This window comes from Dermacentor silvarum, chromosome 4 (genome assembly GCF_013339745.2).
Source record: "Dermacentor silvarum isolate Dsil-2018 chromosome 4, BIME_Dsil_1.4, whole genome shotgun sequence".
Classification (NCBI taxonomy): domain Eukaryota; kingdom Metazoa; phylum Arthropoda; class Arachnida; order Ixodida; family Ixodidae; genus Dermacentor; species Dermacentor silvarum.
Window position 1 is genome coordinate 1525116 of NC_051157.2, and position 25256 is coordinate 1550371.

At 50.1% G+C, this 25256-nt stretch overlaps 1 long non-coding RNA gene across 1 annotated transcript; it reads left to right on the forward strand.

Moving 5' to 3' along the window:
- The first annotated feature begins 10805 nt into the window (after nt 1-10805).
- On the forward strand, nt 10806-11201 carry LOC125945150 (uncharacterized). Its single transcript, XR_007466661.1, has 3 exons — nt 10806-10849; nt 10929-10981; nt 11068-11201. It is a non-coding gene; the product is annotated as an uncharacterized LOC125945150 (long non-coding RNA).
- Nucleotides 11202-25256: the final 14055 nt, after the last annotated feature.

A 25256-nucleotide genomic window follows, 5' to 3' on the forward strand; every position in this document is an offset into this window, starting at 1 on the left:
CGTGAAATGTCATTGACGAAGCGCCTGTTTTCTGAGGGTCGGAGCGCACTCCAGACTTGTTGATGACATGGCCCAAAAACAAGAGCTCCTCCTATGCGAAGCGGCACTTTTCTGGCTTTAACGTGAGTCCGGAGGTTTTGATCGCTTGAAGAACTGTTTTAAGGCGCCCCAGGTGTTCTTCGAAGCTGGAGGCAAACACAACGACGTCGTCCAAATAGACGAGGCAAGTCTGCCACTTCAAGCCTGCCAGTACCAGGCGCGTAGCCAGGGGGGGGGGGGGGCTGATGGGGCTTCAGCCCCCCCCCCCCCCCCCGAAATGTTTTCGTGCTGTCATGCATCGCCGACCAAAACAACCACCGGTGCCGGAAATTATTGTGGATTTTGTCTACAATGTCTTTTTGACACTCGAAAAGCAATTTCGGCGCGAAAATTGCGAACTCGGGCTGGATTTCGTGGAAACGCCCATGCACCTGGAGTCACATAACGTAAGGAGCCCCAGCCGAGCACAAAGTTTCAAGGGATTTTCGATAGCGAGCGGGCGCGTCGCAGCATCTCGCAGCGGCACCGGAATCTACGGAGCGCATAGGTTTTAATTCCGAAACTTGATGAGTATAAAGTTCTCATACACTTTTGACGCGAAAGCGCACTGACATTTCCAAAGGCGTGCTTCTGATTTTTAATTCTGGAACTTTCTGGGTTTAATGTTTTTATAAACTTGGGCCAACATGCACGCACTCGGTTATATGTACATGTGTACAAACTAGAGCACTGCTCGGGCTTACCCGAAAGCCCGGGCCCGGCCCGGCCCGTGGGCCGGGCCGGGCCGGGTAGAGCAGTTTTTTCACGGGCTCGGGCCGGGCTCGGGCCGGGCTCGGGCACGGCGTGTGCTTTTTGACCCGGGCCCGGGCCGGGCTCGGGCTTTCTGGTGGTGTGCGTGTAACGTGCAGCGAGTTATTCTCGGGCGTCTCAACTCTGACAAACATGTATTTTTCGGTATCGGGCCGGGTTCGGGCCTGAGGTAAAGGGGTGGCGGGCCGGGCCGGGCGGGTAACGTAGATTATTTTCGGGCCCGGGCCGGGCCTGGGTCTCGACATGAAAGTATTGTTCGGGCTCGGGTGGGCAGCCCAACGTAAAAACGGGCCCGGGCCGGGTCCGGGCTGAAAAAATCGGCCCGTGCAGTGCTCTACAAACTGCTGCATATTCTAGTCACCCTTCCAGTGCCACTGCCAGCGCAGAGAGATTTTCAAACATGAGATTACTAAAAAAACCACTTGCGCTTTACAATGAGGAACGCATGGTTATGCTGGCGGCCTGGCGCTTCTATACGCCGACAGAGACGTCGCCATCAACGTGTCCGAAGTTACTGAACGCTTCACTAAACCTCCCCGCCGAGTAAAGTTTATCGTTTAGATAGCGAAGCAGCAAAAATCAATGCCTGTAAAAATATCTGTTCCTTCACGTTCCTATATAAGATCGTAATTAAGAAAACGTATGACTGTTCATTAGCTTTTAAAACCACAGAAGTTTTCACCATTTGTTGTAACAGTTAGCATGATAATCAAAATTATCCTGGGAATACAAAAATTACGGGGACATCAATAACCAATTTTAACAAACCTTGCTCTTTGAAAGCCCGGAACACGCGGCGTTTCCCAACAACGCACTCGGATGTTGGGTAAATCAACTTGCCGCATCATCTGTGGCTTTCGGTTGTCCTTTTCGTTCCCTTTTAGCTACATGGATTTACTTCTTTTTTTAAACGAAGCAATAGCCTTCTTTGACTTTGGGTGCAGAATAATTGTTGCCGCTGTGCAGGCAGTTAAAATACGCGTTTTCGTATTGATTTCTGCATTCTTTTTCTCTTATTCTAGCCACATGGTGCTGTCGCGATCGCAGCATGGCCCAAATGCATATCACAATTTCTGAGATCATAGTTTTGTTCTTGTCTGGATCAGAATCAGAATCAGAATTTTATTATTAAAGGTTGGGATCGTCTGTCTTTATACTCGTATGCGTGAAGTTTACTATCTGTGACTGCGCAACATGTTTATTTGTTTTGTTTGACGCATTATATACAATGACGTTTCCTTAGATACGTAGATTTATTGCAGACTTATACGTATATTTAAATATCTTGTTGCGAGGTTTTGTGTATACAAGAAGTGAACTTGGTTTCACGCGACACTTTCTTGCCGTTTATCTTGCCATTTGTATATTCCATTCTATCTTCGCATTTCTAATGTATATTTTGCGGAACTTCTGCTTTTTATATGTACTCGTTGTTGCAACTATAATTTCGCTGCAATTACCATATACGAGCGGCAACATCTGCTGCTGCGCAATCCGTTGCAACGAAGGACAGCGTCATTGAGGTTTTTCCCTGACCGTTGCATATGTACAAAAATGTAAACGAGGTTGTTAAATGACAAAGATTCATCAAAATATTTGTCAACTTGTTCATTTTATGGCCTTTACGTTTTTCATACCAGCTGCATGCACTGCTTTGCTGGTTTTGAACTGATATAGTTCTAAAGTTCACGCGATATTTTCTTTGCTTATTAGATAGACCAGAAAAAAAAAAACGCGGAAGCATTGATATCAGCTATTACTGCCACAATTTTTGGGACATACGAAGCTATTCTTTTATGAAACAAACACATAATTTACTTGTCTTGACTGTGCGTAGCGTTAAATAATTCGTTTTCAGCACCTAATATACAATGGCATTGGCAATGGCAATGCAGTTATTATTCATGTATTTGATGCCTCGACAACTTTTATAAGGAGGAGGCCGCGTTGCAACTTGAGCCCCACCTGAAAAAAATTTCTGGCTACGCCACTGGCCAGTACTGTATCCATGACGCGTTGGAAAGTCGCAGGTGCCGAGCCAAGACCAAACGGCATGACCTTGAACTCGAACAGTCCGTCTGGTGTTATAAAGGCAGTCTTCTCCCGGTCCCTCTCGTCGACTTCGATTTTCCAGTAGCCGGTTTTCAGGTCCATCGACGAAAAATACTTTGCGTTGTAGAGTCGATCCAAGGTGTCGTCAATCCATGGGAGGGGGTATACGTCCTTCTTCGTGATCTTGTTGAGGCGACGATAATCGACGCAGAAACGTAGGGTTCCATCCTTCTTCTTCACTAACACCACGGGGGACGCCCACGGACTCTTGGACGGCTGGATGATGTCGTTGCGTAGCATTTCGTCGACTTGTTGCCTTATGGCCTCGCGTTCGCGCGCCGAAACTCGATACGGGCTCTGACTGATTGGGCGGACACATTCATCGGTTATAATGCGGTGCTTGGCCACAGGGGTTTGTCGAACTTTGACGACGACGAGAAGCAGTCCTTGTATTGCAGGAGCAGAAGCTTTTAGCTGTTCTTTCTTATGCCTGGGAAGGTTCTGGTTGACGTCGAAAGTTGGTTCAGATACTACAGTCGTCGTTGCAAGTGCACTAGAATCCGTGAAGGCGAAAGCATTGCTGGCTTGTACTATTTCGTCGATGTAGGCGACCGTGGTGCCTTTGTTAATGTGCTTGTATTCGTGGCTGAAGTTCGTGAGCATCAATCTTGCTTTCCCTTCGCGTAGCTCAGCTATGCCTCTAGCGACGCAAATTTCACGGTCGAGCAGTAAGTGATGATCACCCTCGATGACGCCCTCCATGTCTGCAGGCACTTCGGTACCGACGGAAATCATTACGCTGGAGCGAGGCGGAATGGTGACTTGTTCTTCAAGCACATTCAAGGCATGGTACCTGATGCTTGTATCCGGTGGTATCGCGTTGTGCGTTGAAAGCGTTATTGACTTGGACCTTAAGTCGATGACTGCACCGTGTTGATTTAGAAATTCCATGCCTAGGATGACATCCCTGGAGCAGTGCTGCAGGATTACGAAGCTCGCCGGGTAAGTGCGGTTGTTTACCGTGACTCGCGCTGTGCAGATTCCAGCCGGCGTTATTAGGTGGCCTCCCGCTGTCAGGATATCGGGTCCTTGTCAGGCCATTTTCACCTTCTTCAACTTGGCGGCGAACGGGCCACTGAAGACAGAATAGTCGGCTCCAGTGTCGACGAGAGCGGTGACACTATGACCATCGATCAGCACGTCGTTAGACCGTCGTCTGGCGTTACGGTTAAGTCGTGGCATCGGATCACGGTTACGTCGGCTTGCTCCGCTGCTTCTACGTCGCGTCGGCCGGTCTTCTTGCGGCGGCGAAGTGTTGTCTTCAAGGCTCTTTCGAGGCGGCGTGCTGATACCTCGTCGTGATGATTCGCGAATCTTCTTCCGGGTGGCGGAGAATCTTCGGCATTGCGTCGTACCTCCATCGGTTGCTGCTTTCAGTTTCCCGGATAGGGGCTCACGGACCGGCCCCGGGCTGGGCCAGTGTATGGTCGGCGCTGCGGCGACAGGTAGCGTCCCGGCGAACGCTCCACTGCGTTCCGGCGATGTAGTCAGCGATACCACGTGGCCGCTCGCCAAGCTGTGGACGTGGTGCGTTGACGGCGAACCCTCGTAGGCCCATCTCGCGGTATGGGCATCGACGGTAGACATGACCAGCTTCCCCGCAGTGATAACAGAGCGGGCGGAGGTCGGGGGCGCGCCAAATGTCTCTCTTTCTCGGGTAGCTGCGCTGGGCGACGGGCGGGCGTGCTGGCGGCGGCGGCGGCGGTGGACGACGGAACTGTGGCGTTACGGGGCCCTGGCGCGAGCGCGGAGGGGGTCCTTGACGGCGGGCGACGGCGGCATCGCTTCCGGTTGTGGTTGAGGCGATGCCGGAACTTCTGGCACTTCCAGTGACCGCTGAACCTCTTCTTTAACTATGTCAGCGATAGATGCCACTTGAGGCTGCGACCTGGGAAAGAGCTTCTGCAGCTCCTCGCGAACGACTGCTCTGATGGTCTCGCGCAGGTCGTCGGCGCCTAGCGCTTGAGCATCGGCGTAGTTGGTCAGGGCACGGCGGTTGTATTGCCTGGCGCGCATTTCAAGCGTCTTCTCGATCGTTGTGGCCTCGGAAAGAAATTCGGTGACAGTCTTGGGCGGGTTGCGCATGAATCCGGTGAATAGTTGCTCCTTGACACCCCGCATCAAGAACCGAACTTTCTTTTCTTCAGACATGCCGGGGTCGGCATGGCGGAAGAGGCGAGCCATCTCCTCCGTGAAGATCGCGATGTTCTCGTTCGGCAATTTAACTCTGGTTTCTAAGAGAACTTCAGCTCTTTCCTTTCGTACGACACTCGTGAAGGTTCTCACGAAGTTCTCACGAAATAGGTCCCATGTCACCAGGGTGGTCTCTCTGTTCTCAAACCAGGTCCGAGCAGCGTCATCTAACCAAAAATAGTCATGGCACAGCTTGTCGTCGTCGCTCCATTTGTTGAACGTCGCGGTCCTCTCGTATGTCTCCAGCCAGGTTTCAGGGTCTTCAGCCGATGATCCACGGAAGGTCGGTGGCTCCCGAGGTTGTTGCAGCAGGATGGGGGACGGTGGGGCTGCCATTGGGGTCGTTGACTTGACCGTGATCGCTGTGGCCTTCTCGGGAAGAAGTCCGTACTCCGGTAGAAGTCCGTTCTGCCTACGGCTAGCTCGCTGGTCCTTTGCGACGTTGGCGTTGTCCTCTGGTTTCGGACTTGGATCGCGGCTTTGCGGGGGCGTTCGGTGCATGAACGAACTAGCACCTCCACCTGATGTCACGTAGCAGTGACAGTGAAGAAAACAGTCGTAACACTGTGTATGACGAAACTAGTTATTTAATGGGCGAACCTGTGCCCACAAAAGCAAGCTGCACTCAAAGCACAACGATAGCGGCGAACACAGTCGGCGATCGTCTAAATCTCTCATCTGCGGCGAAACGCGTCGGCTTTTATACTTGAGTCATCGAATGTTCCAGAATAATCCCTGGTACCCGCGTGTCTTCCAGAAAGTTCTAGGCAATTCACGTCGCTCCTACAATCAGATTACATGAGCGTCGGTGACCACAGAAGATGGATAGAAGCATCGATAACGTTCGAGAAGCTTCCGATGCAGGCGCGACCTGCGCCGAGCGATAACGTTTAGCATTTGTTAGCCGGTGGAAAGCGGCCACCGCTGAAAGATAAACATGTATACGTGTCAATATCGAAGCTGCACTCGCAGGTCGTTCATCGAGGCAGTGCACAACAACGAGAGAATGGACCGAGCATCCCCATCACGCTCTCAAGGTCACCGTCCCAAGCACACTCCCCTGCTTTGTGCAGTGCAACACTTGCAGCGAGGGCGCAAGCCGGCTTAATGGCAGCCTGGCCTGGTAGCCACGAAGCCTAATTTGGAACCGCCACGCTCAAGCACTGACTCGGCTCCAATGTTTTTCGTATACCGTCACCAGCTACAGGACGCGGCCACTCGGTCCACCGCAAGGCAGAGCAGTCGAGCCAGCCATGCGGAGATCAACGAGGCGCAAAAGATGAGTGAATGCCATAAGCGTAAAGGTACAGGGAGATTAACTAAGCTGACTTTGATGGTTGCTATAGCAGGTGGCTGTTCAGGTTCTGTGGGTTAACTTTCTTAATTCTTTGTCTGCTCATCCAGCCTTCCCCGCCACCTAATCGCATTGCATTTAGTTGTTTCATGTGTAGTGGGGATGAAGCAACGCACGCGGCACTGTCTTGGCTGGAGGTGGGAGCGCAGATGTTGATGCCGGCTCAGACTGTCTTTGCTATGCCCGTCATGCCGTCCAACGTTAATAAGCCCCCTTCCACGTGTCATAATTAACCGCTTCACTAAAGCTTGGCTTCATGCTGAGTCTAACATGCGCATTGCATCATCATAATTTTTTTCTTGTGGTCGATAGAATCAGAAAGCGGGGGCTGCAGTAAAATGTTGCAGAGGTAATTAGTTACCTTTAGATATAGCGCAAATACGCACACGAAGCAGACACGACAGACGCGGGCGAGCGCTGTTTATTACAATGGACGATTTACCAGCTGAACACAAGTGTCACGCCCCCTTCCCCATGCGCGATAAAAACAAATCTAAAAAAAGTTAACAATATCTGCCTCAGACAACAGAGTTCAGTTCGGCACTGTGCAAAAGAATCGCTGATACAAATATCCATTCTTGTGGAATGCTTCTATAGAGCCACTGGAGCCGTGTAGTTCGCAGATTTGCCTAAGATAGTGGTCTCGTGCCTCGCAACCACACGTGGGCAACCAAATGTGCATACTTGTCCTCTTTAACTTTTAGCGCATGCTCCCTGAGTCGGTCGTTAATGCACCGTTCGGTTTGGACGATCCCGCACAACAAGGGATACCACACCTTACGAAACGGCTATCATGGTTGGTTTGGCAACCTCGTTTGCTGTCCGCGCAAATTCGAGGGCAGGGCTTATTAGGAGGTGTGAAAACCACACGATGCCTGTTCACGACCTTGTGTGATGCCTATCTCGCCATCTGTCGCAGGGTGATCAGCCCTTTTCGCTCCAGCTCTTACATTCTGCGATTCAGCCACCGCACCAACAAGCAACTCAGGTAATCTCGCTGCCAATAGGTGACCAATCTGATTTTCGAAGCTATGCTGCATTGTTATGCGATGCCCCTTTATACTATTTTTGAGTGGGCAGAGTCAAAAGGCAGGATACTCTTCTTGACCCGTGGGAGGTACTCCCAGCAAACATGGCCTACACTAAACGTTAGCATGAGATCCAGAATCTGTAACCCCTCCTTGCTAGGCAATTCATAAGTGAAAATTGTGAAAGAAGTGAAATTTATAAAGTGCCGCGCTACTGGCCGCTCGAGGCCCTTTGCGTGTATCCGCGAGCTTCTTTCACGCTCGGAAAATCACTTTTATGTAGCACGTATTGAGCAACAGAAATCTGTGGCAGGAGTTTTTCATGTTGCTCTACAATTTTCTCACTGACACTTTTCATCTAATTATAATATTTCAGAAGTTCGTTAATTAATTAAGACTAATTATGTAATTAGGCGAAATGCAAAAAATAATCTGAGTATCTCCAAGCGACGGTAAACAACACTACCTTGGTTCTGTCCACCTACGCGGCATTTGCATATTTCTAAAGTATAGTCCAAGTTACGTGGAACACCCTGTTTAGGCTACCAAGCGATGTTGTAAATGCTAGCCTCACAGACGAGTTTGTCAGAAGTGTCGGGTCGTATTTTCAATTGTTTCCAGAATAATTGTGTTTTTGTAGTTGTCCTACTAAATGCTGCATAAGCTTCATGTATGTAAGTGTCACGTATTATGATTCGTTGGCTGACTTTCCTGTTGAATGCTATTTTGAATATCGTAACTATGTAGTCCTATGTGTTCTTTCTAATCTGTTTTTTTTTCATCTTATACATCTATGTATTCGCTCATATTGTTCCGAATACTGTGGGTGATTGCCCTTCTTTATGATCCTGAAAAAGGCTTACAGTTTAATTGCCTAAATAAAGATAAACTTAAATTGCAGGCTTTCTTTACAGAAAAAAGCACGAAGTCGATATAGTGGTGATTCTTTCAGTGTTGCGAATCTCGGAACATTTGTTAAAAGGACACCAAAGAGAAAAATTATTTCCGCAATATTGGTAAATTTACGATACGAAACAAAATGGACCCTTATTTGGGAGAGGAGGCTTGGTGAAGTACGATGTGTGTCAGAAGTGTTGGGCTGGTGATGACGAAGCAGAGACGGCGTACACAGCGCTGTGTCTCGTGGTCCTGTCCTTCGCGCTGTTTTGACCCCCTTCGTTGAGATGCTCATCGTGATGGCTATGGAAAGATTGGGAAATGCAATGGGTTTAACATACAGCCGCAGATAGTCACGAATAAGCGCTCAAAGATAGTTTCGGCCCACTAAGCTAGGAAGGTCGACAGGAGAAGATGCACTCTCGATCGTTTCCTTCCTAACACCCTTGGAACGCTGAATGCAGTATCGCAAGCGTGATTCAACCGCTTGTGTTTAAGCCCCATCGAAATCGCCGCGGTCTGAGTCCAACGTCATCGCTAACGTGTTGCAGCGTCTGTGTTGCGCCGAGACCCCATCGAATTCGCCGCGGTCGCGCATTCGATCTTGGCCACGCGCGTCTCGTCCACATGCCTCATGATCACGTACCAACTGGTTTTCGAGTGAAGGGGCAAGCTCCCTCTCTCTCACTTTGTCCATATATATATGGGACCTTGTGGCGCAAGGGCCAATAATGGCCAAAGAACGTCAAGCAATGCACTCGATGATGCAATAAGGACAAATGGTAACCTGGCTGACAATATAACGCGGCTGTATAAGGGGCTAAAAACAGTAGTAAAATATATGCGTATATAAATAATGAGAATGGAGATGTGCCTCAGGTTATGCTCTGGAGGAATAATGTATAAATGCCAGTGCCCTTAAGTGCAAGGACCTCGTTGCACAAAAACATCGGTAAAAACAAGCCAAGTCCAAATTTTAGTCTGTGCCTTCAAATTTGTCTTTATTTGGTTACCTGCTCAACAGTGATTTGGGCAATAATGTTGACTGTGAGCACCAGCAAATCTTTTGATGACGAAAGTCTGGGGTTTGTCGTTCTCTGCCTAATGTACATACGTGAGCAGCCTTGTCTAGAACGGCGGCTTCCGGGTCTCTCCGGAGCCAGCCAGCGACGTCTAACGCTAGCTGCTGGGTCCGACGTCTAACGGTAGGTGCTGGGCACGTTCCCAAACTACGGTTAGACGTCGCTGGCTGGCTGCTCCAGAAGCCGCCGTTCTAGACAAGGCTGCTCACGTCTGTGCGTGGTGGTCGTATTCTCGCCACTATAAAAAATGCTTCCTTTGTTTAAGCAAACTCGTAATTTTTATCTACATAGATATGCATCACACATAGACATTGTCAAAGTGGTCTCGCTATTAGATATCCTGCAGGCAGTACGTGATGACACACACCAAAATTGTTTAGCAGCCAGTTAACAAGGCATGCTTTTCGTGCTGTGCACCATAAGTGCTGTGTCTCAAAGCCTATATAAATTCCGGGCAGAAATTATTTAGGGAATATTGCATCTTACAGACAGTGTCAAGCGCGCATTGCTAATTATTGCTGGTGATAATTAAAAAATGTCACAGTTTCGCCCTAAGGGCGAAGCAATGAATGCGATATAACAACACAGCAATGTCATACGAAGTAAGGTGAGCGGCTTTGCTAGCAATATGAATTGTAGTAGACATGAGCTGATTAAGTAAGCAGGTGTGCTGCGGCGTAAGTAGACCGACATGAAGAGAGACTCGATGACCACGAGAAGGCGCGTGTGAAACGGTGGTGTTGATGAGAAGCGCTTCCCGTGGGCAGCGCGTGCGAAGGGACACACTTGTAGCGCTGCACTGCCGACCCGGGCAGCATTACATGTAGCTGCGTGTGAGAAATGCCAGCGACGCAAGACACCATCGACGCTCCCTGCTGGGTGCCTTCAACCAATTGACATTCCCGCGGAACCATTCTCTCGGGTTGGTTTAGATTTACTTGGTCCTTTTCCTCTTTCTACCTCTGGGAACAGGTGGATCGCTGTGGCCTGTTGGGGCTCGCGTTGATGTCCGGTTCCATCCTACCGCGATCCGCCAGTTGTTGGGGCGCCGGTTACTACAACCTCGACCGGCATCACTTCTAGGTAGCGTGGCGTTGCCGGCAGGCTGCAGGCGTCCGGTAGGCGACCAGGCAGGGCGAGACGATTTTAAGTGCGAAACTTGCACGGTTTATTTCATGTTGAAGGATTGCAAAGAACAGAATGAATATGAATGAATATAAATACATGGCGGGGCCGCTTAAATAGGCCCTCTAACAATGAGGCGGGATTTCGCTCAAGTCACGTGACAGGCAAGTCCAGTCGGGGGGATGCGGCAGCAGCTCCCTCTCCCCTAGGTGACGTTTCCCGGCCTTGTCTCAGCTGGTGGCAACCCGAACGTCATTCGCAGAAGGTGGGCAGCTCCCTCTCCCCTAGGCGACGTTTCCCGGGCTTGCCTCTGCTGGCGGCAACCCGAGGCTCCTGAAGACGTTAATCGTGGAAGGCGGGCCTATTCACCCCCCACGCACATGCACACAAAGGGATCAGCAACTACGACGTCCCGACGCTCCGGAAGAACGTTTCGTAGAAGGCGGGCTTACTCGCCTCCCCGCACCTGCACACAACGGGATCAGCAACTACTGCGTTCCAGATGCTCCGGAAGAACGTTTCGTAGAAGGCGGGCTTAATCTCCTCTCCGCACCTGCACACAACGGGATCAGCAACTACTGCGTCCCGCCCGCGACAACCAAGCACGATGGGGAGACCTCCTCCGTTAATCCTTTTAAACGAGCTGTCGTACGTCAACCGTAACAGGCCACAGATTACGCCACGCGCTACGCCATCACCCGAGCGCTCCCTACAAGCTGCGGCACAGAGGTTGCCGATTTTCTTCTACGCGACGTGATTTTATTACATGGAGCTCCGCGACAACTTCTCACAGACCGTGGCCGGACATTCCTGTCAAAAGTTATCGCGGACATCCTGCAGTCCTGTGCCACGAGGCACAAGCTATCCACGTCATACCATCCGCAAACGAATGGCCTCACGGAGCCGTCTTAATCGCACTCTCACAGACATGCTCGCGAAGTATGTGTCTTCCGACCACACTGACTGGGACCTCGCTCTACCGTTTGTCACCTTTGCGTATAATTCCTCGCGCCACGACACAGCCGGTTATTCGCCATTTTTCCTTCTGTTCGGCCGAGAACCAGCACTGCCCCTCGACACAAGCCTCCCTGTTCACGCAGCACCCACCAGTGAATATGCACTTGACGCCGTCGCCCGCGCTGCCCACGCAAGGGAAATTGCCCGTGGCCGCCTTCTGCACTCCCAAGAGAGTCAACGGCGTTTGTACGACCAGCGACACCGCGACGTGCACTTCCCGCCTGGTTCTTTGTTGCTTCTATGGTCTCCGTCGCGTCAGGTCGGCCTGTCAGAAAAACTGCTGTCTCGTTACACAGGCCTCTACCGAGTGATTCGTGCCGTGACTCCCGTCACCTACGAGATCGCCCCTGACGCCCCACCTGCTTCCCAGTCCAGTGATATCGTGCACGTTACACGACTGAAGCAGTATCACCCTCCCAGTGATGAAATTTAGACGCTCCGGGACGTCGCTTCTGCCGCCGGGGAATTATGCTGCCTGCGTGTGGTATTTGGTTGTTTGAACGAGGCGCGCGGGCGCCTAGACGAAGAATACGAACTGCTCTGGGCTCTCGAGCTATCGGCTGATCTGGCCAGCGCTGCAGCTATCTTTTGTAAATATACTTGTAAATAGTCTCCTGTACTTAATTCTTCGTTCGCGTAACAATATACAAAGACAACGTGCAAATTTCTGGAGTATAACTAGGAAATGCATTATAACGATTCGTTTCTTTCTAATTTCCCATTCTCGCCTGGAGCCTTTGTTACGTGTAGCCGCGCTGCGAGCATACAATTTTTCTGCAGCCAGTGTCTGAATCGGAAGTTATTACAACCTACACGAGTTTAAAAAATAGCACGGCCACCGATATGATGGATAAAAGCGGTAAAATTCGTTATTGATTTGATCGCGCATTGCTTAACGCATATAATTAACAATTGCCTTTCATGTGCAGTCTTTCCTCGTAAAATGCAATGCGCACAGCAATTTACAAAAAAGTTGATAAGAACGACCTTACGAACTATCGTCCAACCTCAATTCTGCCAGCCTTTTCAAAAGGTATTGAAAAAATAATTTTAACGCGTTTAATTTCATTTACATGTTAACTGACTCGCAGTACGGCTTCAGAAAAGATAAATCTACCGAGCTTGCACTGCTCACGCAAAAAGAACTAATGCTTGAAATGTTTGAAAGTCAGAGCTTAGTCCTTGGCTTCTTTCTAGATTTCACAAAAGCATTCGATCATATTAATCACAACATACTCATTCAAAAATTGGAGCACTATGGCATTCGAGTCACTTATTTGTTCGTACCTACAGCATCGGTCGAAGTTTGTCACGATTAATGGTCACTCTTTAAAGGCAGGTAATTTAGGTGTTCCAAAATTTGGGTGCTTTTCTCTTTATATGAACGATATTGTTAACATTTAGCATACGGCCAAGCATATATTATACGCTGACGATACTAGCCTATTTTTTGCCGGCTCGGATGTCGCGTGCCTGTCTTTTCGCGCAAAAGAAACACTTGGTCGCATTCACGTATGGGCTACAAATAATGAATTAAAGCTAAACATTAGTAAGGCCGTTTTGTTTCACCCACGAAACAAATTCTGCGAACTCCCCCGACTATTGCTAAACGATTTTGAAATAGAAGTTGTAGAAAGTTTTAAAACGCTTGGCGTAATTTTCTCAAATAATTTGTGCTGGGATGCTCACATTAATTACCTGTCGAAAAAGCTGTCCAATGTAATTGGTCTCATGCGTCGACATTGCGCTACGTTCCCTCTTTCGGTTAATAATATTCCGTACATATTTTCTTCCACGCTAAACTATACGGTGCACTATAGTTTGGGGAAAAATATAAAGAAATTTGTTTCACTTCAGAAGCGTGCAATACGCCTAGTTTTTAAAGCTCCTTACTTAATGTCACACAGAGGACATGTTGAAAAATATTGTGTACAATTTCAGACTACTTGGGCAACATAAGCTGGAAACAAATAAGAAAAATTACCTTCTGAAATCACTGGCACACGCTATCCCGAAACAAGTTGCCGCACGAGCAGCAAATGCTAAAACTGGTTAAATGCATGAGTTAGCCAAAAATGGAACATATCTAAAAATGATCTCTTTTAGTGAGCTTCGAAGCTTATACGTATCGCTGTCCAATGCTTTACCTGTTGTTGAAACACTAATTGTGTTTCTCGATTTCTTCCATTTCTAATTCATTGAATTTTTCGCAATATTTTTGTATATTTTATGGAATTTCTGTACGCACATATTTGCCCACTGTTTACATTCATGTACAGTTTTCTCAAGTTTTTTTCGTTTTCTGCATATTGATTTTCTTGTGTACATGTATGCCATACCCTGGTGCACGGACCCAGTCAAGCGAGGCTTTTTGTCCGTGCTCCAAACGTCTGAGAGATGTTGAATAAAGCTGAATTGAATATTGGCTGGAATAGTGTCGCCGCGTTTTGCCGGTCGAGCTTGAAAAGTCGCAGCACCCCTGTGGTCGCGCAGACCACGCCGAAGACCCACGATCCCCGCCATCAGGTGGCCTCGATTGTATTTTCGCTTGCCGCGAAGAAGGCCACCGAGTGGAGGTCGCGCCAGCAGCTCGTCCCTCACGGGAGTACAGAGGAAACATCTCCTTCAACACGCAGTACGTGAGCCAAATCCGTGTTGGCCAAGTTCTTCGCCTCTCTGCCCGTTCAGTGCAGCGGTACCGTGTAACTTGGGAAAATGCTTTCGGCACCGGAAGGCAGCCCGGAGTCTTCCTGTCTTCGCAAGTTGGTTGGTCCGGTTTGAACCCGTTGTCCTTGCCCCAGTACTCCGATGATGCCGCCGGCGCTGGGGCGCGGTGGATGCACAGCGCTTGAAGCCGGAGAGGACCGAAGCGATCGCACGAACGTCCGCACCACAGTCACACCAGTCTGTGCTCGGATAATTTGCCCGCCACGCTGTCTCCGCAGACGAGGGTCTTCGCCTAACTCGTCACACAGCCAGCGCACTGACGTTTTAGAAAGGCGAAAAGGACGCTGAAACTCCGCGTCGGTCATGTAGGTGAACGGCAGACGGTTATATTGACGCTTGCTGCCGCTGGATGCGATGACACAGCCTGCTGTTGCCGCTGCCGTGTTCCCGAGTTCCACTCGAGGTGGGTTTCGCGATGTACGAGTTTGGCGCGAGTTAACCTGTCAATCAAAACCATAAGTCACGCCCCACGCGAGGCATGTAACTCTTGTGCGCGCACCCACCATAGTTGGGCCACGCCCAACTTATTCGTCGGAAACAGCGATCGACGCCGTGGAGCTGAGAGGCATGAACAATCTTGACCGCCGAAATAAAACACGCACAACGCGCTGTCATCTGTGATGTACTGAGCACCACTATCGAAGACAAAGCGACTACTTTCGCTGGCTTATGCATATGTCTTCTTGAGCTGTGATGGCCCCGCAACACGGTTCATTGCCTGTATTGTGCTGACGTAGCACACCGCAAATAATTATCGGCACGTCATTGTAGCTGTTTTCAAGGCGTCGATGCGTCGTGGTGGACGACGATGCTGAGGAGTACGTAGTGTTTTCCAATGACAACGTACCACAGCTGTCGTTTGAGATGGCTGCTCTGTCATCTGTGATCTATCGGAGCCGCAGTGTCGCAAACACGGGCAGCGTCAAGAATCTCGCGCTTTTCTAGACCCATTGCGATGGAATTTCTTCATCACAAGCACTGCACACTAAACAGTTGCAACACCTTCCTCCGTTCGCAGTCTATTTCATAACTGAACACAAGAGCCCTCACCCGCCAAAATGCGATTGCTGTGGTGTCGTTACGATATCCATCTGCGATCGCTGTTAGCTCGGCAGCTGAGGCAATCGGCAAGCACCTTGGAGTGCACAACACACTCAAATACTGCGCACATGCGCACAGAGGCACCTTCACTAGGCAAACGATGACAAGCGATTAATCGTGTCGCTGGGTAGCACGCTCTTTTTCGCAATGAATCACGGAGGCTTCGCGCACGCAGATAAACTGGCGCATTTTCACTGTTATGAGTCAATACGGACCCTAGAATACCGCACAGCCATTTTGCTGCGACAGCCGTTGCTCCCGTCTATATGGCTAGAGTGTCGTTTTAGTTGGTATAGCGGCGGCCTTAATAGCATCATGAAGCGCCTGCAGTGAACAGCCATGCCACGGCGCTGCGTAGCCATTCACCTTATAGATAGAGAATGAACAGATCCTTGTCATGAATGACTTTTTCGAGAATAGCACTGCAGCGCCCTTGGCGACTGCTCACCGTATCAACTCCCTCGTGCGGGCGACCCCTAGAATGTATCCGCTTGTAAGCTTTCGCCATTCTTGGCCACGTCGTGTCTAAGCACGGCATACAACCTGATCCCGTGAAATTGCGTGCCGTTACCGACTTTCCCAGACCGACAGATCTCAAGAAACTTCGCAGTTTCGTCAGCTTATGTTCGTACTTTCGACGTTTTATTGGCAACTTCGCATCTATAAGAAGCCCTCTGGTAGAGCTTCTGGATAGCTCCAGCGACCTGTCCTCATGGTGTCCAGCCTGCGACGAGGCGTTCACTACTTTACGACGTCTTCTCGCTTCGCCTCCTATTCTACGTCACTTCGATCCTGCAGCTCCGACGGAGGTACACACAGACGCCAGCGGAATAGGTCTTGGCGCCATCCTAGCACAACGAAAACCAAGGCATCCTGAATACGTTGTTGCTTCTGCCAGCCGGACACTCACCAATGTAGAGACTAACCATAGTGTAACTGAAAAAGAATGCTTAGCCATGACATGGGCCTTTAGAAAGTTCCGCCCTTACTTGTACGGCCGCCCATTTGACGTCGTCACGGATCATCACGCCCTTCGTTGGCTATCCAATTTGAAAGACCCTTGTGGCCGCCTTGCCCGATGGGCTCTTCAACTTAGAGTTGGACATCAACGTCGTCTACCGCTCTGGTTGCAAGCATTCGGATGGTGATGCTCTGTCTCCTCTGCCTGCCAACCTTAGTTGCCTGTCAGGACTAACACCTGTCGTCCCGCCTCTCACAATCGACAGAACTGCTTCAGAGCAGTGCCACGACCCTGGATAGCGGCCCTCCTCGACCTGCTTTCTGACAGACCGACGCTGCCAGCCTCTCGCGCACTCCGCCGCCAAGCTGTTCACTTCGCCATTCGCGACAACCTTCTGCACAGGCGCAACTACGCATCCGACGGCCGCAAATGGCTACTCGTCATACCTGCGGTCCACTATCTGCGCATACTTTCACGTTGACCCACAGTGCGCCCGCGCCGGATTCTTCAAAACATATGAACGACTTCGCCAGCGCAACTAGTGGCGAGGAATGTTTACATACGTCCGCAAATTCGTTCGTTCATGTACGGACTGCCAACGTCGGAAATATCCGCCTTGCCGTTTAGCTGGAGCTTTGCAGCCCCTTCCCTGCCCCGCCCGCCCATTTGATCGTGTGAGAATTGATCTCTGTGGTCCGCTTTCTATGGCACCCGCCGGTAACCGCTGGATCGTCGTCGCCGTCGACCATCTTACGCGATATGCTGAAACGCGGCATTCCCTGCCGCCACGGCACGCGACGTCGCCTCCTTCCTGCTCCGCTGTTTCATCCTCCGTCATGGCCCACCTCGTGAACTCCTCAGCGATAGAGCGTGCGTCTTTTTGTCTCAGGTTGTAGAAGGTCTTCTCGCTCAGTGCCACGTTATTCATCAAACCACCACCGCCTACCACCCCCAGACCAATGAACTCACCGAACGTTTCAACCGGACCCTGGGTGACGTGCTGGCCATGTACAGTCAACCACAAAAGTTTGCGGACCACGCGAGCGCGTGGCCAAGAGCCTCTTCGCGACACTTCCGCTACGTCACCAGCGATCGACAGCAGCGCTACGTTGAAGACGCATCCCTCCTTAAATCTATGGCCTGTCTATTTTCGCACTGTGCGCAAATATTTTCTACCTATCTCTTTCAACGTGACGCGCTCTTTGTTAGCCAGGGCTACTTGCTTATATTTTGAGAGCAGAATATCAGTACAAGTAATCAGACAGCGTATTCTTCGGCTGTTATCAGTTCTATTTTCGCGTAGCCACACTGTTTTTTTATTTTTTTTTTCGTGAGTGCGTGAGTGAGCGGTGAGGCAGCCATGGGACACAGATGCTTAGTCAGTAGGCAGAATTTTTCCGTTCCTCCCCCATCGCTAAGTGACAGTAGCGGCCGGGATTTGATCGCCTGCGCCCAGGTTTTGCTGCGCAAAGCCCGAACCACCGCGCTACTATAGTGGTTACATTTAGAAAAATAAGAAATAATCGGGTGCGATGACTCTTTTTATAACCCTTTGCGACACGGCGTCCTCGTTTGGGGACTCGAACTTCGGAGGCGCGTCCCACGCCACGTGTTTCTTCAAATGACCTAAAACTCAGTGTGCACATTCGTGTCCGCTTCCTGATGGGACAACTAGCGGTCAGTTAACTTCATTGTCCTGCGTATTGCTGCAGATGATCACTTTGCTGGAGACACTACCATGTTAGACAATCGTTCGACGTGCCGCGTTCCAAGACCAACGTCAAGAGTATTTTTTTTTCTCCGGTCGACACGAATACAACCGAAAAAGCAAGTGTGCATGCGTTTCGGGCCTAATAGTTGATTCTTTTTATGCAAGCATTGAAGCTGACGGATTTCAGAATAATTAGATAATGAGTTATACGCTAATTAATTTTTTTTACTGAAACTCGCACAAAACAGCACATTGCTTCGTCTTCTTTCTTGGAATGTAATAGTGAGCGTCTTGAAATGATGCCATGCGCATTTGACGCATTTGCAGACAGTGCATCATAATTCGTGTCTGAAGGGGATGAATTTATTCACAAGACATTTACAGAAGTGTCATGAAACATAGGTCTCTCAATGATCTAGTAGGAAGTGAAATGTCCGCCGTTTTCTAGCACCTTATTGATGCGTGTGGGCATCGACTCGTACAAAGATTCAGTAATCTCCGGTCGACCGCGCAGGCTTTCCCATTCTTGTGTGATCGCTTGCCACAGCGTATCGGCCGTGCGGCCGCGGTTGGCTCGTGTGGACAGCCGTTTCTTCAACATGCCCCAAACATTTTCTATGGGATTCAAGTCGGCGCCACATGGAGGCCACTCAAGCTGGCAAACAGCATGTTCTTCTAGCAATGACTGGACGATACGTGCTTTATGGATCGGGCTGCGGTCGTGTTGAAAAAAATAGCAGCCGTCGCTGAAGGGACCGTCCAGCGCATACGGAACGAGGTGTCTAGTGATGACGTCGCAGTACCGTGACGCAGTGAAGGGCCCTTCCAGACGCAAAAGGGGACCAAGGCCATCTTTGCTGATTGCTCCCCACACGCTCACGGAACACCGTCCACTGGATAGAACACTCTGTGTGTAATTAAGCAGATATCTGCAAGAAATAGCATACAATTGGGTTCCTGCGGCGCGTCTAAAAATGTTGTGATTCCTCTTGCGTATGAACTTTATAATGCTGTTATAGAGTTACAATAGAAAACGTGCAAACATCATTAGATAGTACTGAAAGACCCACTGGCAGCTTTTAATTAGCTTCAGAGTAAGTAGTACTATGAAACAATCGTTAATGTTTTCAACATAATACCACTACAGAAAAATCTCGTAATGTCCAAAAGCTCATTTTACGTGAAACATGTTGTGATGCAGAATTAGCTTCGTGAATTAACTGCCAATACACTGTAAACACACCTGCAGTTTAGTGGACGCCAAACCCGCTTCCATTGGTCCCAGCGCGTGGAAAAAGTTGACTCGTCGCTAAAGATGACATCGCCCCATTTCTCTGTTGTCCAATCTTTCATTGCTGTAGCGAACATGAGTCGTTCTTGTAGCTGGCTGTCTGAGAGGCAGGGCTTCTGTGCTGCTACGAAAGACTGCAGGCCAAGCTCACTCAGCCTTCTTCTTACAGTCTCAGACGATACCGTGAGCGAGAGCGCTTCTCGGATATCCTCTGCACTTTGAAAAGGATCAGCCACGATGGCGGCCGTGATCAGGCGGTCCTCTTCCTCAGTCGTGGCCCTTGGACGCCCACTGCGCTCCATATCTGTGAATCTGTCATCGTCGCGGAAAGCTTGAATAATCCTATTCACGGCAGTCCGGCTCCTGTTGGTTCGGCGGCAGATCTCGCGCTGAGGTATTCCCTCTATAAATAAACGCACAATGTGCCTTCTTTCGTCAAGTGGAACACGCAGCGGCATCTTTCCAAATAGGCAATCACCACGTGGCCTGAAGCAAGTCTACTACGTTTTCAGCGACTGATGCGAAGATGCGCCTATGTGTGAAAGAAAATTTTCTATGCATCCGCTTTTTCTTTATTTTTGATGACAGTGAAACACCTCCCTACCCTTTCTCTCAAGACGCAGAAGCAGCAACACTCATTGGACCAAGATGCTGCCAACCAAAGTGCGCCAGTAAACGTCGCGTAAAAAAATCGTCGCAGCGCTTCGTGAAACTTATCTACCCACTGGCACACCAGTCGACAAAGGTTGCAGTGATTGCTCCGATACTGCTATCAAGCCAGATATGTGGCGGTCTTATCGCAGACAGCGCTCTGCGTCAACACAACGAACTAACAATGTCATGCACGGGAATAAAAAATTAACAGGCAGGCGAGTACCAAGAGGGCTCATATCCGGGAGAGCGCCCCTGTCGCCGCTAGGTGGCGTACCGCTAGGTGGCGCGGATAGGCAGTCTGGCACGCGCTCGCGTGGTCCGCAAACTTTTGTGGTTGACTGTACGTCGCACCTGACCGCACATATTGGGACCTTGTTCTACCATTTCTTATATTCGCCTACAACACTGCAACCCAGACTACCACTGGCTTTTCTCCCTACTTTCTGCTCTACGGCCGTCACCTATCCCACACCGTGGACACCCTACTGCTCTACCAGCCCGATGCTTCTGAGTGTGTGCCCGTTTCTACTGCAGCACGTCATGCCGAGGAGTGTTGCAACTTAGCGCGCCACTTCACCGCCGCTGAGCAAAAGCGCCAGAAAAGGCTCCATGACGCTCACTGTGTGCAACCTGCCTTCTCTCCCGGCGACCTCGTCTGGCTGTCAGTACCTTCTAATGCTCCTGGCCTCTCTTCAAAAAATTTTCCCCGCTTCGATGGACCTTATCGCATTGTCCAGCGCACATCTTCGGTGAATTACTTCATCGAACCACTGACACCCCCCTCTGATCTAGGTCGTCGTGGACGTGAGTCACATTGTTCACGTCGATCGCATTACCGTGATCCACTCGTGGTCACTACTGCTTGAGACGCCAGGATGGCTGCTTTTTCTCCCGGGGGTGATTGTGACAAATAAGACGAACGCCATGTGCTGCAGATAACAAGTCTGGGCCGGATGACGCCTCTGCGCATGCGTCTGTTCTCTCTCTTCCTGCTTCTCTCCCTTAGTTTACATATATTTCCGAGCTGGAAATAAACGGTGTCCTTTTTGTGCCTGCGATACTGGTCTGAGGTTCGTCTCGTAGCTGCTGGCCTGGGGCCGGTAGGACGTAACAGTGGCGACGAGGATTCTGCTGCCGCAGGAGACCAGCATACACACGACGGCCCGGCAGAACCCACCACGGCCACGGCCCATAGGCTACCGCAATTCGAAGACGAAAAATATAAGTGGCAGGCGTACTTAGTCAAGATTGAAGCTTACTTTGAAGCGAATGATGTGAAGGATGATGCTAAAAAAAGAGCCCTGCTGGTAGCTGCGCTTGGAACAAAGACAATAGAAATTTTGACCGGGAAAGTAGCACCACAGAAGCCTAACGCCCTGTTGTCCAGACTTTAAACAGCTACTACGACCCGAATGAAATTTCTGAAAGCTTCAAGTTCTTTCATCGTTGTCAGCAAGAAGGAGAATCGGTGCGTGCATTCATAGTGGCTATACGGCAGATGGCATAGAATTGCAATTTCTCTACGATGCTGGACAGAATGATTAGAGACCGTATTGTGTGCGGTGTCGGGTCCAAGAATGTGCAGAAGCAGCTGCTAGCAAAGAAAGATCTGCAAGAAGCCGAGGCCCTTGCCGCGGAGAGCGCTGAACGCGATTCGCAAGGAACGGAACAGGCGAGACTGCTAAAGCTGACGTGTCAACATGAGTCGCGCACAAAGTCGCCGGGCGTGCAACAATGCAAATGTTGTGGGAAGCAGGGTCACGTGACGAAGGCGTGTCGACTTATCAAGAGTAGATGCTTTAAATGTGCACGGCCAGGGCATTTAGCCAGGATGTGTGCGGTAAACGAAAAAAACAAGCAGAATGCTTGCAGCACAAGCGGTAGAAACTGAAGATGGTGATAGCATCGCAAATCTGGTCATTGACAACTAAGCGCACCCTCGTACCACCCATCAGAAGATCGTGGAACGGCATCGAAGTGATAATGGACGTCGATACTGGCTCTCCTGTTTGCGTCATTCCTAAAAGCATTTACGAGAGATATTGGCATCAATGGCCGCAGCTACAAAGGTCGGAGCTTTCATGCTATCTCGGAAGGCTCCTCGTTGTACTGGCAATGCGAGTTTCATACCAAGGTACAACAGTGCAATGTAGTCTGACTGCAATGGCCTTTGCGGCTAAAGTTGGCCGACGAACGCATTCAGGTGCTGAGCGTGTACCCGCAGTATCAAGCCAAGCCCTGACGGATGTGGCAGCAAAACGCTGACACTGAGGGTGTCATCGCATCAAAGGCCCGCCAGCCCGAATGCACATCAAGACCGGATCAAGCCCCAAGTTCTTCAAGGCAAGCAAAATTGCACTTCGAGACAAAGTGGCAAAGGAGCTTGACAGACTAGTCTCGGCAGGCATAATATCTCCAGTGTCTCATTCCGAATGGGCAACGCCCATTGTTCCCGTTTGGAAAAGGACGGAACGGTGCGCATTTGCGGCGACTTCAAGGTGACGCTAAACCCAGTATGCGATGTCGAACCCCTTGCCTCTCATAGATGACATTTTCGCAAATTTATGCGGGGGAAAGAAATTCAGTATTTTAGACCTTCGCGATGCTTGCAATCAGGTTGAATTGGATCAAGACTCGCGGAAATTAGCCGTGATAAACACACAAAAAGGGCTGTTCTGCTACAACCGATTGCCATTTGGCATGGCGTCAGCCCCAGCAATATTTCAACGGAAAATTGAATCATTGCTGCAAGGCCTGAAAGGAACCCAGGGATATTTAGATGACGTGTTGATAGCTGAGAGCGGCGACGCTCAAAATGAAAATCTGCAAGCTGTGCTGCAGCGTTTCCGCGAGAACGGTATCAAACTTCGTTCTGACAAGTGCAGGTTTTGTGAATCATCGGTGGCGTATCTTGGCCATCGCATTGATGCCGAAAGACTGCACCCGCTGGAGAAAAACGTTGACGCAATCAGACTGGCTCCTTTGCCGCGAAATGTGGTCGAGTTCCGATCCTTTTTGGGAATGGCTACCTTCCACAATAAGTTTTTGCCGAATCTATCCACGGTGCTTGCACCTTTGTACAGTCTTCTTGAAAAAGGTGCGAAATGGACTTGGAGCGCAAAAGAAGACGCGGCATTTAAAAAGGCAAAGACTGCTTTGTGTTCGGCTCCCGTGCTAACGTACTTCGATCCTGAGCTGGAGTTGCTGTTGGAATGCGACGCTTCGCCTTACGGTGTCGGTGCCACCCTCTTTCACCGTATAAATGGCAAAGACAGGCCAAATGGTTTCAGGTCGCGAACTCTCACCTCAGCTGAAAGAAAGTACTCTCAAATTGAGTGAGAAGCGTTAGCGCTAGTGTTCGGAGTGACAAGGTTCCGCGACTACCTTTTGGGACGCGAGTTCACACTCGTAACTGATCACCGCCCGTTGTTGGGTCTTCTCAGACCGGACCGTCAAACTTCTGTCATGGCAGCCGCCCGAATTCAGCGATGGGCGCTTTTGCTCGGGGCGTACAAATACAAGCTTATCTGTAAGCCTGGCAAACAGATGTTGATCTCGGATGCTCTAAGCCGCTTGCCTGAATCGTTGCAGCAGCCGGAAGCGGAAACAGAAGATGTGACGGAAATGGTGCTTGTCATCGACCAATGGGACCAGCCACCTGCAAAGAACTTCAAGCACTCACAGCAGCCGACGGTGTTATGCAAGCGATATGCAGGTACGTGACTGAAGGATGGCCCTCCGTCGTTGAAGGGGACAGCAGAGAAATGGCGGAATATTGGAAAAGGCGACATGAGCTGTCCGCGGAGAATGGGTTGTTGTTCTGGGGCCATCGTGTATATACCAAGGGCGGCGCGTGAGAAACTGTTGAAGATGTTGCATGAGTTTCATCAGGGTGCGTCTACAATGAAGACAAGGGCGCGGGCTCGTTTTTGGTGACCCGGTCTAGATAAAGATATTCATAGAATCGCTTTGGACTGTCGAGACTGTGTGCAAGCTTTGCCTATGCCCCTTGCACGGAACCCCGTCAGTTGGCCGATTTCTCAGAAGTGGTCACGGTTGCATGCAGATTACGCAGGGCCTATCGAAAACAAGATGGTGTTAGTAATTGTCGATGCACACAGCAACTGGATAGAAGCCATTCCAGTATCTCGCGCGACAGCTAATGCTACTGTAGATGCTATGCGAACCTTGTTCAGCCGGTTTGGATTACCCCGCACCATAGTTACGGACAATGAGACGCCATTTACCGGGTCAGATTTTGCTCAATTTGTGCAGAAAAATGGGATCGAGCATGTTCGTACCCCGCCTTACCACCCTCAAAGCAATGGACTAGCAGAACGCGCCGTGAGAACTATCAAGGATGGATTGAAGAGAATGCCTCGAGTAGAGCTAGCAACTGCTCTGGCCAGAATTCTTTGCAACTATAGAAATTCACCACAGGCTTCCGGGTTTTCACTGTCCGAACTGCTTCTAGGCTACCGGCTGCGCACTAGACTGGATATGTGTTTTCCTTCCAGGAGCAACGAGATGCGGACGAATCCAGCTGTTGATTCCGCCAGTTGGTACTTCGCCCCTGGAGAGGCCGTCTACGTGCGCAACTACGGCGTAGGAGATAAATGGACACCCGGCAAAGTGAAATCGACGCGTGGAGCCCGTCTCGTCACTGTGGAAACGGAGGATGGCGTCGTTCGACGTCATGTCGACCAGATGCGCAAACGTTCACCGAACACATATTCAAGCAGAGAAGTACCGACCGCAGAAGAATCGCCTTGTATGACCGGAGAGGCACCGAAATACGAGGCTGGCGAACCTTCCGAAAGTCCTGTACCCGAGCTACGTAGGTCCATAAGAATCCGAAAGCCAGTGGCTACTAGGGGAAAGGAATGCTGCAGATAACAAGTCTGGGCCGCATGACGCCTCTGCGCATGCGTCTGTTCCCTCTCTCTCTTCCTGCTTCTCTCCCTTAGTTATATTTCCGAGCTGGATTTAACCTCCCTGCCTTTCCTCTCTCTCCGAGCTGGAAATAAACGGTGTCCTTTTTGTGCCTGCGATACTGGTCTGAGGTTCGTCTCGTAGCTGCCGGCCTGGGGCCGGTAGGACGTAACACCATGCACTGAAGATGATGCACACCACCAACGGCATCGTGACCACTTC